Genomic DNA, 12,688 nt, shown 5'->3' with positions numbered 1-12,688 from the left:
GGGGGCACCTGGGTGAGTCAGTGGGTTAAAGCCTCTGCCTTCAGCTCAGATCATGATCCCATGACCCCGCATCGGGCTCTCTGTTCAGTGGGGAGCCTGCTTCCCCTCCTCTCTCTCTGCCTGCCTCTCTACTTGCTTGTGATCTCTGTCAAATTTAAAATAAATAAATAAATAATCTTAAAAAAAAAAAAAAGATTAAAAAAAAAACCCAAAACAAAGCAAAACAAAACTTCTAAGTGGGTACTGGGTATCATGAAGATGGCTGGTTCTACTCTGAGTTTGTTGGGAGAGGGGGACAATTTTCCCTCCAAGACTTAGGCCTTTTACATATTGAGTACTTGAAGCAAAGCATTTTTAGAATCCATTTGGCACATTCTCGGGGAGGCCATGGAGCTGTATGCCAGCCAGATCACACCCTGTCCTGGCTCTCAACACCTTCTTGGTCCACAGCTCTCACAGAGGGATGGCCAGAAGGTCTGTGAGCCTGGCTCCTGGCCTTGTGTGTGGCTGAGGGTGTGATGGGGCAGCCACATCTAGAAAGTTTTTGTTGCTAAAGCATGCTCAACATGCTCATTGGCTGTGGGACTCCAGGCAAGTCACCTAACCTCTGGGTCCTTCAGGCTTCTCATGTGAGAAATGAGGAAAATAACAGCACTTCCTCAGAGTGGTAGAAACATTAAGTGAGTTAATATACATAAAAGCACTTAGGAGATTACCTGGCATAGAGGGAGCCCTTTGTGAACACTAGCTATGATGATAATTACAATTACTCTAACTAATTCACTCCATCTATGAGCTTTATTCCTATGTTGCTTTGTAAGAGACCTTATTTCATGCATATAGACTTACTTTCTCCAATCAAATCTTGAGGAAAAGTCTCTAAATAGCACACATCACTACTCTCTGAACGCACTATTCATTTATTCATTCATCAAGAATTTATGGGGTCTGGGGCACCTGAGTGGCTCAGTGGGTTAAAGCCTCTGCCTTCGGCTCAGGTCATGATCCCAGGGACCTGGGATCATGGCTGGCTCTCTGCTCAGCGGGAAGCCTGCTTCCCTTCCTCTCTCTCTGCCTGCCTCTCTGCATACTTGTGATCTCTGTCTATCAAATTAATTAATTAATTAATTTAAAAAAAAGAATTTATGGGGTTCATGCTATGTATCCTTTCATGCTATGCATCGTATCTTTCGAAGGAGCTGAGGATCTCCAGAATAAAAATATAGCACGATTGCCCCAACTGATACAGACACACGCTCATTCAGAACTACTGTACAGGGAGGGGACAGAGGAAAATCTACTATGTGTGTGTGGTGTGGGTATATAGATATGCTCTGCATAGGTACAAATTGGGACCAAGAGGAGATGGACTCTCAGACATTTGCTATTTCATATCCTACATGCATGCAAGCAAAAGATTTTAAAAGAGGAGCTAAGCCTGCACAATATGGCACCAGGAAGCAGACAGCAGTGGGCAGGTAAAGTTTTCATCCCCAGGACAACTCATCCATCAGTGTCCTCAGTCAGTGAAGGTAGAAAGTGGTAGCTTGGACATCGGGGCTCCATTTATCCGGCATTGTGTTGAGCATCAGAATAAAGTATCCTGTGTGCTTTGAAGAGACTTGAATGAGCTGCATCAACAGTTGTACAGGTAGGAAGCAATGGGAGTTAAGAGGGAGATGAATGTCTCAGGAAATGCCCAGGCTGTCAGTCCCATGTTATGTGGGACGAGATATGGGAAAATGCCCCTGACCCATCTGGCCATCATTCATTCAATCCGTGTACTATTCAAGAGACAATGGGCTTGACAGCAAGGAGATCGTCATTTATCTTGGCCTCTTACTCTGTTCTCCCTCCTATCCCATACCCTACCTGCCATCTGTCAACAAGGAATCAGGAGAAGATCTGCTTGGCTAACCCGAGACACCTAGGAATGGGCACCTCTCTTCAGCTTGTGAATTCCTGGGTATGATTTTTTTTTTTTTTTTTTTGAAAAACCAAACTAAGTTTCATGAAGTCAGCCAGCTAAGACTCCTTCCCAAGAACAAGGCACTCTCCCATCTGCCTTCTTCAGAAAAGACTGGTTATTATACGGGGCACTAGAAATACAGCCCAGGCTTGAGGGTAAGAGGGTCTAGTGCCTGCAGGATCGTGCCTACTAGAGTGGCTCCGTCCCTCTCTGATCACTTCCAGACTCCCTCTGGTGGAGTTCTAAACCAAATACATTTCCCCTCATCAGTTGTTTTTGTGCCACTGAAGCACCTACAGTAGCCAGAGAACATCCCAGGATAGCTAGAGATGGTTTTGAGATCCCAATCCTGGGGGGCTGATTCCCTTTGCCTTTCCGGTCCCCGAGGCAGAGCTGTCCTCCTGCATGTTGCTTCCAAGTAATCTTAAAACACGGCCTTTGTCAAATAACATACTGGCTCCAGAATTGATGGCTTCTTTACGCTAACCTAACCTTCTCGGATGGCCTATTTCCTAACCTCCCCTCCAAAATGTACTGTATTGGAGTACTCCTCACTGTACTCCAATACCGTGAGCCCCTGGGCTGAGCCCCCACTATGTTCACTCTGACCTTTGCTCATGCCCCACCCGTGATCCCTCCTCACCCAAGACCCAACCGTTTCCTCTGGGAAATTCTGCCTCTCAAATCAACTTGAATTGTTCTTTCTCTTCCTCAAGCCTTTATACTTATCCAAAACACACCATTAGCCCCATTTTATAGGCAGCCCCAATCCTTACCCATAGAGCACAAAATACTTCCATAAGACAACTCGATCAGTGTGTGTACGTGTTTACACAAGGCAGGTATGTGCCTTGTCTCCACCAGGCTGTAAACACCCTATGAGCCCAGAGAGGCCAGAAATACTACCAGGTTCCAAGGAGACCCTCAATAAGTCTTAGTTAAGGCTCTGATAACACTCCTTCCCCCTGTGTTTTAAGCTGTATGTACCTTCTTCTGCTGCTCTTCCTCCCTCCATGGTATTTTCATTCCTTCAACAATTACTTATTGAGCACCTCCTATGTGCCTGAAAATAGGGAAATCACAGTGAACAAGGCAGCGATGGTCCCTGCTTTCTAGCTACTTAAAGCCTCAAGCCATGGCTAACGCTGGAAAGGCAAGCATGTTCCCTGAATGTCAACAGCCTCTTGTTCTCCCTCTGTGGGAACTCGTCCACAGGTCGGCTGGGCTACATAGCGCGTGCTGGGGTCTAACACTTCGGAAAACACCAGAGGGAGTATGAGCAGAGTACCACACACCACGTTGATTATTAAGGGTCCTTCATGCCTTCTCCTGAGACCTCATATCAAGAACCCCCCCCCCTTTTAACCACTTTTACATTGGGCTGGTTTTGAATTCAAAACTCAGATGTCCCATAAGTTGTTTCACTATTGGGTGCTGTCTGAAAGGGTTCAATAAGATAGGATGATTTCCGTTCCTTTACACAACAGATGTCTCATGATAGAGCTATACCTGTCAAATATTAGTTTCTCTTTAAAGAAACTGGGTATGAAAGTCAAGTTTCACTAAAAATGAATGATACATGTCACCGATTGTTTACATGAATAATGTATAATTTTCATTCATTCACACGTTTATGGAGCTCCTACCATAGCGGTTTTGACACCAATAAGTATGGTTACAATAAAAATAGTTTGCTTGATCATATTAAACTGTCTGCAAGGCCCATTTGCAAAATAGAATACCAGCCATTTATAATTAAGTTTCTGGGCTAAACTTTAAAGGATATTATTGTATGCAGGGAAATTAGTCACAACAACTCTGGTCCAAACTTTTTGTTATTTACACTCTTAAAAATAAAAAACAACCAATCACCCATTCAACAAACAAATGCAAATACAAAATATGAAAATAAATTATTCTACTAAGCACTAAGGGCTTAAGGTGTTAGTTAAATTTAAAAAAAATAATATTTTTTTCAAAGCTGAAAAGAAGACTGTCTGATTGTCAGTAATAATCAATACCACTTTGGCCTCAGATATGCTCTGTATCAAGGTGCTAAGTTTTGGGAGACAGTAACATAGCAACTAGAACCAAACAGAAAACTCTTGGGCAATGAAACTTCATTATTGGGTTTCAGCAGGAACAACATAAAGCAAAGATTCTCATATGTGTAACAGAAGTACATATAAATCATCATAATTTCATAGTAACAGTGATGGCTTGTGGCTCCCATAATTGGTGACCCCCAGAGGGACTGATCCCATATATTGAAGCAATCCTGCCATTCCATTCCTTACATATCCACAATGATGTATACTGATGATCAGATACCCGGATACATGTCATGCTAATATCATGCAAATATAAAACACGGACCCCATTAGGACAGAAATACCATTTGACTCTTGTAGAGTTCCAACCACTGTTAATAAGATAGATTTTTACTCTTGTAAGGGTATTTTCTGTATCCGTAACATATGTATCCTTGTCTAAACCAGTAGCTCAATTTTTAAAATGTAATCCACAATACATACCTTTTATAACATGACCTAATACTAATATACCTACAAATATATATGATTGACACCAAAGTTTCACAAAACAATACTTATCCATATTACTTGTGATGTATTCTATTGTCTACTCTGGTCTAATCTTGACTCTAAAAAATGCTGGTCTGGGGGCACCTGGGTGTCTCAGTGGGTTAAAGCCTCTGCCTTCAGCTCAGGTCACAATCCCAGGGTCCTGGGATGGAGCCCCGCATCGGGCTCTCTGCTCAGCAGGGAGCCTGCTTCCTCCTCTCTCTCTCTCTCTGCCTGCCTCTCTGCCTACTTGTGATCTCTGTCTGTCAAATAAATAAATAAAATCTTAAAAATAAAAATAAAAAAAGCCAGTCTGGACCTACTAAATTGGCTTATTAATCCATTAAGGACTATTGGAGCATAATTCATAGGACTCAAAACTACCTCATTGGATTGCTTTACCCTTTCTATAATTCAACATAGTACTTAGACTTTTTTTCTTTCTAATTCCAGATAATTTAAAGACATTTTCTGATGAAATAAAAGAAAAATTGGGGAGAGCATCAAATTTCAGAGGGTGATTTCAGACTCCAAACTATGACTACGTAGATGGAGGTCCAACTAATTACTGAATCTAAGCATATGCTGGGGGCTTTGATAAATTTTCTTGAATTTTAGAGTAAGTAAAGGTATATTTTCAGTATTTTTTTTAAAGTAGGGATAATAACTTTTACCTGACAAAAACAAAGCCTATTCAAAAGGCATCCTGGCCAGAGGTACAAAGGCCATATCTGCTTGTGGGATCAAGTCTAGGCCCTCAAGTCCATTTCTGGTCAGTCTCTAGGGCTCTCTGCTGAGCCCCCCTACCCCGGAGGACAGCAGTCATCTGGGTTAGATCTCTGTTCAGCTGGGTCAGGTTGATACCCAGGAAAGATGAAGCTAACTTAGCGATTCACAAAACCCCACAAAGGCAAAGGCAAAGGTGGGTAACAGCTTGGTACTCCAGCCCTGGGATACGCCTGACTTGGCAAGGCCCAGTACCTGGGAGTTGCAGCAAAGGGGGAGGCAGCCCAGCCCAGGACATGGCCTCAGCCTGCGTGGGGACAGGGACACAGCTTCAGTCTGGCTGGGGATATGGACCTGGGACAAGGCGTGGGCAGAGACAGGGCCCGAGGAAACGGCCTCGGCTTTTGTGAGGTCAAGGTCAGGGCCTCGGCCTACACGGGGACAGGGATGCGGTACACGGCCTCGGCCTGCATGGGAACACGGCCTTGGCCTGTGCAGGGACAGGACACGGGCTCAGTCTGCGTGGGGACATGGACTTGGGACAAGGCCTAGGCGGAGCCAGGGAGCCAGGGTCCGGCCTCAGCCTGTGTAGGGACAGGCTCCCGGCTCAGCCTCTGCAGCCCCGGCTCAGGCACCCGCGAAGTCTGCGCAACCCGCATACACCCGGACCAGTGGGCCCTGGGAGCCTCATCCTTCCCCCGCACCTTTCTCCTCTGTTCGGAGGCGGAGACTCCCGGTGCGCCCAGCCTGGGCCAGGGGTCAGCACAGCGGTGCATCCTGGGAGGAGGATTCCTCCAGGCCTGGGGGCGTGGTGAGGGTGGGGGCAGGGGTGGGGGTGGGAGTGGGAATGGGGGTGGGGTGGGGGCAGGGGTGGGAGCTAGAGCGTGAGTGCAGGAGGGGAGCCCCAGCAGGCAACCAGAATACCGCAGGGGAACGACAGCAGCATCGTGTGTGGGTGCCGGGTCCATGGCAGGGACTGTACCTGGGCTGCACTTCTCTTAATGGGCACCTGACCTTGTAACACAGACCTGTAACACGGGCTGGATAACTTGCCGGAGCTGCCCAGCTAGTACATAGCGCTGCTCGGATTCCAACCTGGGTTTTTTTGTTAATTCCAAATATGCTGCCCTTGTTACTGCCCTACACAACCTCTCCAGAGGGTAAATAACATTGTAACTGGTCTGTAGACTGTTCACAACTTCCGGGTGCTGGGATAGGCAGCTGGAAGCAGTTCTAGAATAATTCCCTAAGCCCAGGTAGGCAGTGATCTCCTATTACAAGGTTGAATGAACAGCAGTAGATCAGTCAATAGAATACAGGTAAAAAGGAGCCATGAAAAATCTCCAGGAAAAGAGGAAGAGCACTATTTCTTTGAATATTTGATTAAAATATAAATCTATGGAAATCACTTATAGAGGAGATAGTATAGTGTAAGGAAGACAGGCTTTGAAACCAGACAGCCCTAGGTTCAAATTCTGTTTCTTCAATTTACTAACTTTGGGATATGTGACCTTGGGCTTTATAATGTGATTTATAGCTTTTTAAAATGTTAATTTCCTCATGAGTAAAATGAGGATAATAATTCCTCCTTGCAGGGTATCCTAAGGATTATATGATATAAAGTCTACAAAATATTAGTATAAGATTTGGTAAAAATAAGTACTGAGGGGCACCTTGGTTGCTCAGTGTGTTAAAGCCTCTGCCTTTGGCTCAGGTCATGGTCCCAGGGTCCTGGGATCGAGCCCCACATCCGGCTCTCTGCTCAGTGGAAAGCTTACTTCCTCCTCTCTCTCTCTCTCTGCCTGCCTCTCCATGTACTTGAGATCTGTCTGTCAAATAAATAAATAAAATCTTTAAAAAAAATAAGTACTGAGAAAATGATAGTTATTCTTGCTATTTAAGTGCACAAAATATTTTAGATGATATATTTTTTTAATAATGAGAACTTTAATTATTTAGCTTTATCAAGTCTTAATTAAGTCTTAGTACATTTTCCATGAAACGAAAACAAAAAGGCATGAGGGAGAGCTCAGGATGAGATAAAATGGCAATCAAGGATTTGAGATATGGGCAGAGATGGATGAAAGATTTCAAGGAAGTGGGAAAATAATCACAGATTTAATACACGGTTTGGAGGTGATGAAGAGTTGAACTGACATTGGAGAAAATCAAATCAGGTATAAAGTAGTAAGGAGTTCAGACATTCTCCCAGAGTACACAGAAGAATGAAGATCAAGGTGCTAAGAGAAGAAGGTAAGCGTGGGGATAAAAGCAGAAACTCCATCTACAAGTGATGACTTAAAGAACATCTGGGATGGTAAGTCAGACTCGTGTTCTAGGTAAGAGTACTCAAAAGAGAACCAGATCCAGAGAGAATATCAGGAGATTTTGGCATTTCAAGGACAAGAAATTATTTGGGATGCACCATTTGAAAAATCACAGTTAACCTAAAAATAATCCATTGAGGAGGGTCTCACCTTTTTCCTTTAGAACAACCAAGAATAGAAAACAATGGACCACTAATTTCTACCCCTGACACTAAGAATACAGTAAATGTTAATTAAGTAAATTGAATTGAAATAAAAAATTGAAAAAAATAAATTCTTTGAAACTCAAAAAATTTTTTTAAAAGTAAAAACAACAACACAAAAAGAGCAAAATGATAACAGTTTAAGAAAAGTTGCAACACAAAAACTATTCCCAGACAAGTTGCCATTTAGATCAACAAAAGGAATGGCAACCAAAAGACACATTCTGACATACAAGGTCTCAGAAAATATACCCATCTTCCCAGGAAGTTTGCTGAGAGGCATACCCAAGTCATCCTTCCTAGAAACTTTACTGGAGAGGAATCAAAATCAAGATTAGCTCATTGGACACACTATGAATCAAGAGGAAATAAGAGTTAAGACTAAGTTAGCAATATAATAATAGTGATAAATGTAATAATGACAATAAAATGGAATGGTAAAAGCAAAGGTAAAATCCGGAGAAGATACATAATGTTAATTTATTGGGAATAGCAATGTGGGTTATGGATTCAGATGACATTAGCAATGGCCAGAGAGCCAGAGGGGGTGGGGAGATAAAAGTGAATGAAATGTTGCACAGGATCGAGTCAATACTTATGGTCTTGGCTTTGATGAATAGAAAAAGGAATTTGCTAGAAAGATATGGAAAGAATAGAAATTGTCTAGAAAGATAATGATTTGCATAAAAAAGTAGGTGTGATTTCCAAATAACTACAAGATGTAAATACAGATTACTAACAACCCATATGCAACCCAAGAGAAAACAAAGGAAACATCAAGAAAGCATAAACTAAAATGGCAAATATATAATTTATGACAAGAAAAATCATCAGAAAGGTTTAAGCTATGTGTTTTATACTTCCACCAAAGGAACTAATTTTGATTATCAAAAAGGAAAAACTTTTCAATTACATTTATATTATAAAATCTATTTATTTATTTTCTGGTGCTTATATACTTGACTCTTGAAAAATGTGGGTGTTTGTGGCACTGACATCTGTGCCCTAGGAAAATCCATGTATAACTTTTAGCTACCCCCAAAACTTAACTACTAGTAGCCCACTGTTGGCCAGAAGCCCTACTGATACAATAAACAGCCAACACATATTTTGTATGTTCTATGTATCCTCTGTATTCTTATAATAATAAATTCTTATAATAAATAAATATTCTTATAATAATAAATTCTTATAATGAGAAAGGAAAAGGTTATTAAGAAAATGGTACAGCCGAGAAAATAGTCACAGTACTATATTGTATTTATAAAAAAAAAGTCCAAATATAAGTAGACTTTACCTGTACAGTTGAAAATCTGTATTGTTCAAGAGTCAACTGTACATGATCAGACCAAAGAAATCATTCCAAAAGGTTTACTTTAGAAGTCACATAAGAGTGGTGGGAACCTCAGACCCTGGTCTTGAATGGTCCCAACGCACTTTTCTTTAGACACTACAGGGATTTTTCTAACTGGCTTGTTTCACAGCCCAAGTCGCAGAGTCAGGGTAGACAAGATAGACTGCACAAGAGTTCGAGCATCATCTGTCCCACATACCACTATGCCATATGGCATGCCACTGTGTTTGTGAGTCCGGCCTCCACAGTGGATTTGTCACCACTGACCTATAACAATTGCAATGACACGTCTTCCCTGGAGATGGGCCTTTGCCATTCCCCCACAAGACTATTCAAGAACAAAATAAACAGTGCTATTAACTTACTTTGTGCAATGCTATTAAAAGAAATGCTGTTGATGGAATCACAATGGCTTCTTCTCTCTCCATGGCAATCTAGGAAGTGCAGAGTACTGTTCAAGATCCAATTCCAAATCTCCGTCTGAAGGTATGCTGACTTTTTTTTTTTTTGGCCCATACGGACCTCTGAGAGAGTTGGGCTACTTGTGATGACTCTCAAGTGTGACTTTGATTCTGCTATTAGTTGGTAATAAAACTCGCGCATATGATAGAAAAGCTGTTGCCAATAATTTTATTTTCCAGTTACCACTTTCTTTTCCTTCCATGTAATCATCAGATCATCTCCCTATTAGTATCAAAAGTGACACACAATTAAAAGCGCAAATGCCATATTCAAGCAAAAGATTCCACATGACATCAAAAATGATTTACTTGCCAACCATCTAGTGAGTAAGGGAAATATCTTTACTGTACAAAAAAAGAGCAAAATCAGAAGGAATTCTGGAAGACAATTTATAAGAAAAGTGACAGTCAAAATTCCAATTCTATTTTACATGAGAAAGCTGTAATAATCTTTTGTTTCATTTGCAGAAACAAACAAACAAAAACACCCAGCAATTTAGCGATAGAAAATATAGTTTTCTCTTGTTAGCAAATAAAAATAGTTTAGCTTTCGGGAAACCTGCCAGTCCTTATTACAATTTATTGAAGACCTTAAAAAAAAACAAAGGCATAGGCAATCTTAAATGTGCTGCCGGTGTGTTCATTTTATGGGACTCAAGGGAGAAATGTGCCTGACAGTAGGCCAGAAGCACTTAAAAAACTCAAGTGTTGTCAGGATGCCACAGACAACCCCAAGCACCCGTCCTAGAAGCTATCTTTATTGTAAACTTGTGTCTGAACCTCTGTGGCTTTCAGTGATTAGGTAGACTCTTGTCTTAAACCAGACTAAAAATACCTGAAACCTTTCTCCCTGGGAAGGAAATCATACCCTGCTCACATGCCACTTCTTAGCTCTTCTTAATAGCAAAGAAAACAAAACAAAAGTTCCAAAAAGGAAAGATGCAAGCAATAATTGTCCATACACAAATAATGTATTTTACTCAGTGCCAAGTAGCTGTGCTAGAGTTGGGTCTGACTACTTGGTATATAGCTCAAGGTCAATGGGAAATTTCGAAAGGGATCGCTCTTTTCCCCAGAGCTTAAAAAATAACCTGGTGGGTTTTGTCATTAGGAGCAGATCCACGTCTAAAGGCTTTGATTGGCATTTTTCAGCTCCCTCATCCTTAGAATAATCAGACCGACTTAGAATTGGCTTGCTGGTCTGGGCTATGATAATAGAGTCAGGAAAGGCATTTTATCAACCACTGTTTTCAAATAGGCATTTTAATAGAACAAGACAACTTTATACACTGTCCTAAATGACAAGACCAATTTAAGTTCAGTATTTAGGTCAAGTTTCTCAACACCTGGGCTGTCCAAGTCTGCTGAATACAGCCCGAGAAGAGGTGGTAGGAGTAGCAAGCAGCAGGTCAGACCAGAGGCTGAGGAGGTGCGTGGTGACTAGAAGAATAGTACCTTTGAGGATGGTGTTCACATGGCTGTTGACTCGGGATGGTGTGCTTTCTAGCCTTTCTATCACTTCAAAGATGCCACCCAAAAATCCCACTATTCAGATGGTATAGAGAACACAAAGATGTTGACAACCACTGTCCCTGTGGTTTCCCCTCTCCTCTCCCATGCAGAGCTGGTCTCTCAGACTGCACCAACAACTAGCTTCCTAGTGGTCAAAGCACTGGGTGGGTGGCTTCTTCTCAGAGATACTCAACTCCACAGGAATTTTCTTTCTCAAAGCCCTACTTAATCCCTCAGTTTCCTCAGAGTATTTCTTGCTCTTCTGTCCTTGTCCTTCTACTACTTTCCTCCTTCTTCTATCAGGCCTTTTCTCCCTCCTCTGTCTAGTCTCAGGGTGATCATGCCTTTCCCGTGATTCTCTTCAGACCTCTCTGCAACTGCCTCCTGTGTTTGCTTGAGGACCGCCCTTCTTTCAACACAGGACTTCTGTCTGTCTGCTGGACATCAGCAATGTGCTGGTGACGGAGCCTGAAATGACTCAGGAGGACCAAATTCATGTCCTTCTTCACAAGATTCTCTACTTCCTTATTTCTGTGAACAGCAGCAGCTTCAGCCGCACAAGTGAAAAAATGATGCCTATCTCATTAGGGTTGATCCTCTCTACCGTTTTGAAAATTTAGATTTTTTTTTCTTTTCAGTTATACATGCATACCTTGTTTCAAGATGCAAAGTCTTTTAGTTCTGCAAAATTTTCTTGAATTTCTTTAGTACTGTTTTCTTTCCATGGCCTCCCCCCCCCCCCTTTCTGGAACTTCCATTGTTCAGTTACTGAAACTCGGGGACCGGTCCTCAAATTTTCTTATAATTTCACTTTCCTGTTTGCCAGTTTCTTTGTTGTGTTGCTGTACTTTCTAGATTTCCTCAACTTAGACTACATTTCTGTTGTTTTTCATTTCTGCTGTATTATTCATTTATACAAGTTTATTATATTGTCTTTTATAATCACTTATCTCTGAGGATATTCATAGATTAACTTCCTCCCCACTTAATCTGTCTAGTTTGTTTTGGCTTCTCTTCCATGTTTAGAGACTTTCCCCAAATGCTTGATGATCCTTGACTGTTCACTCATACTTAAAAAAGTTGGACGTTTAAATGCCCATCAGAAGGTCTATGCACATAGGTGCGGTTTGTGACTGCGGGCTTCAGAGTAGGGTGACTTGGTGGAGAAATTTCTTTGGGGAACCCTCCAATGTATCTTTAGATCTTTTCTTTGGGTTGGTCAGATTCCTCAGAAAAGTGACATGTAGTCACTCAGGGAAGAAGGCTGGGGACACCAGTGGTTCTCAACATTCACTGTCTAAAAATTAATTCCATTTTCAGTGTGATAGGCCTGTGCTCAGATGTGCCTGGTGTTCCCCATTCCCGAGACCCTGTTTTACGTTCTTTGGGAAATAAGCCTCTCATGTACCCGAGTCAGACAGTGCACAATGGTTTAACTACCTGGAAATCAGGCAGAGGATCTAGAAGTAATTCTCGAATAGGTTTTCAAGCCGCCATTCCTTGGTTCAGTGTAGTACTCGATACCCCTAAGTCTTCAGGGGGATTCACCTGGTA

General features: G+C 42.0%; 1 protein-coding gene across 2 annotated transcripts in view; it reads right to left on the bottom strand.

Annotated features, from left to right (window-relative positions):
* The window catches only part of CERS3 (ceramide synthase 3), a 107,965-nt gene extending 101,895 nt beyond the window's left edge, over positions 1 to 6,070 (bottom strand). The window contains exon 1 of one of the 2 annotated variants that reach the window (XM_082734218.1): positions 5,982 to 6,070. The gene's annotated coding sequence lies outside the window, so the exon portion shown is untranslated. The remainder of the gene's footprint in view (positions 1 to 5,981) is intronic. The other variant, XM_082734217.1, reaches the window with a different exon arrangement.
* Between the last annotated feature and the right edge of the window lie 6,618 nt (positions 6,071 to 12,688).

This window comes from Mustela nivalis (genome assembly GCF_964662115.1).
Source record: "Mustela nivalis genome assembly, chromosome: 6".
Lineage (NCBI taxonomy): Eukaryota > Metazoa > Chordata > Mammalia > Carnivora > Mustelidae > Mustela > Mustela nivalis.
The sequence above is the reverse complement of the archived record's forward strand: the minus strand, read 5'-3'. Positions and strand labels throughout refer to the sequence as shown.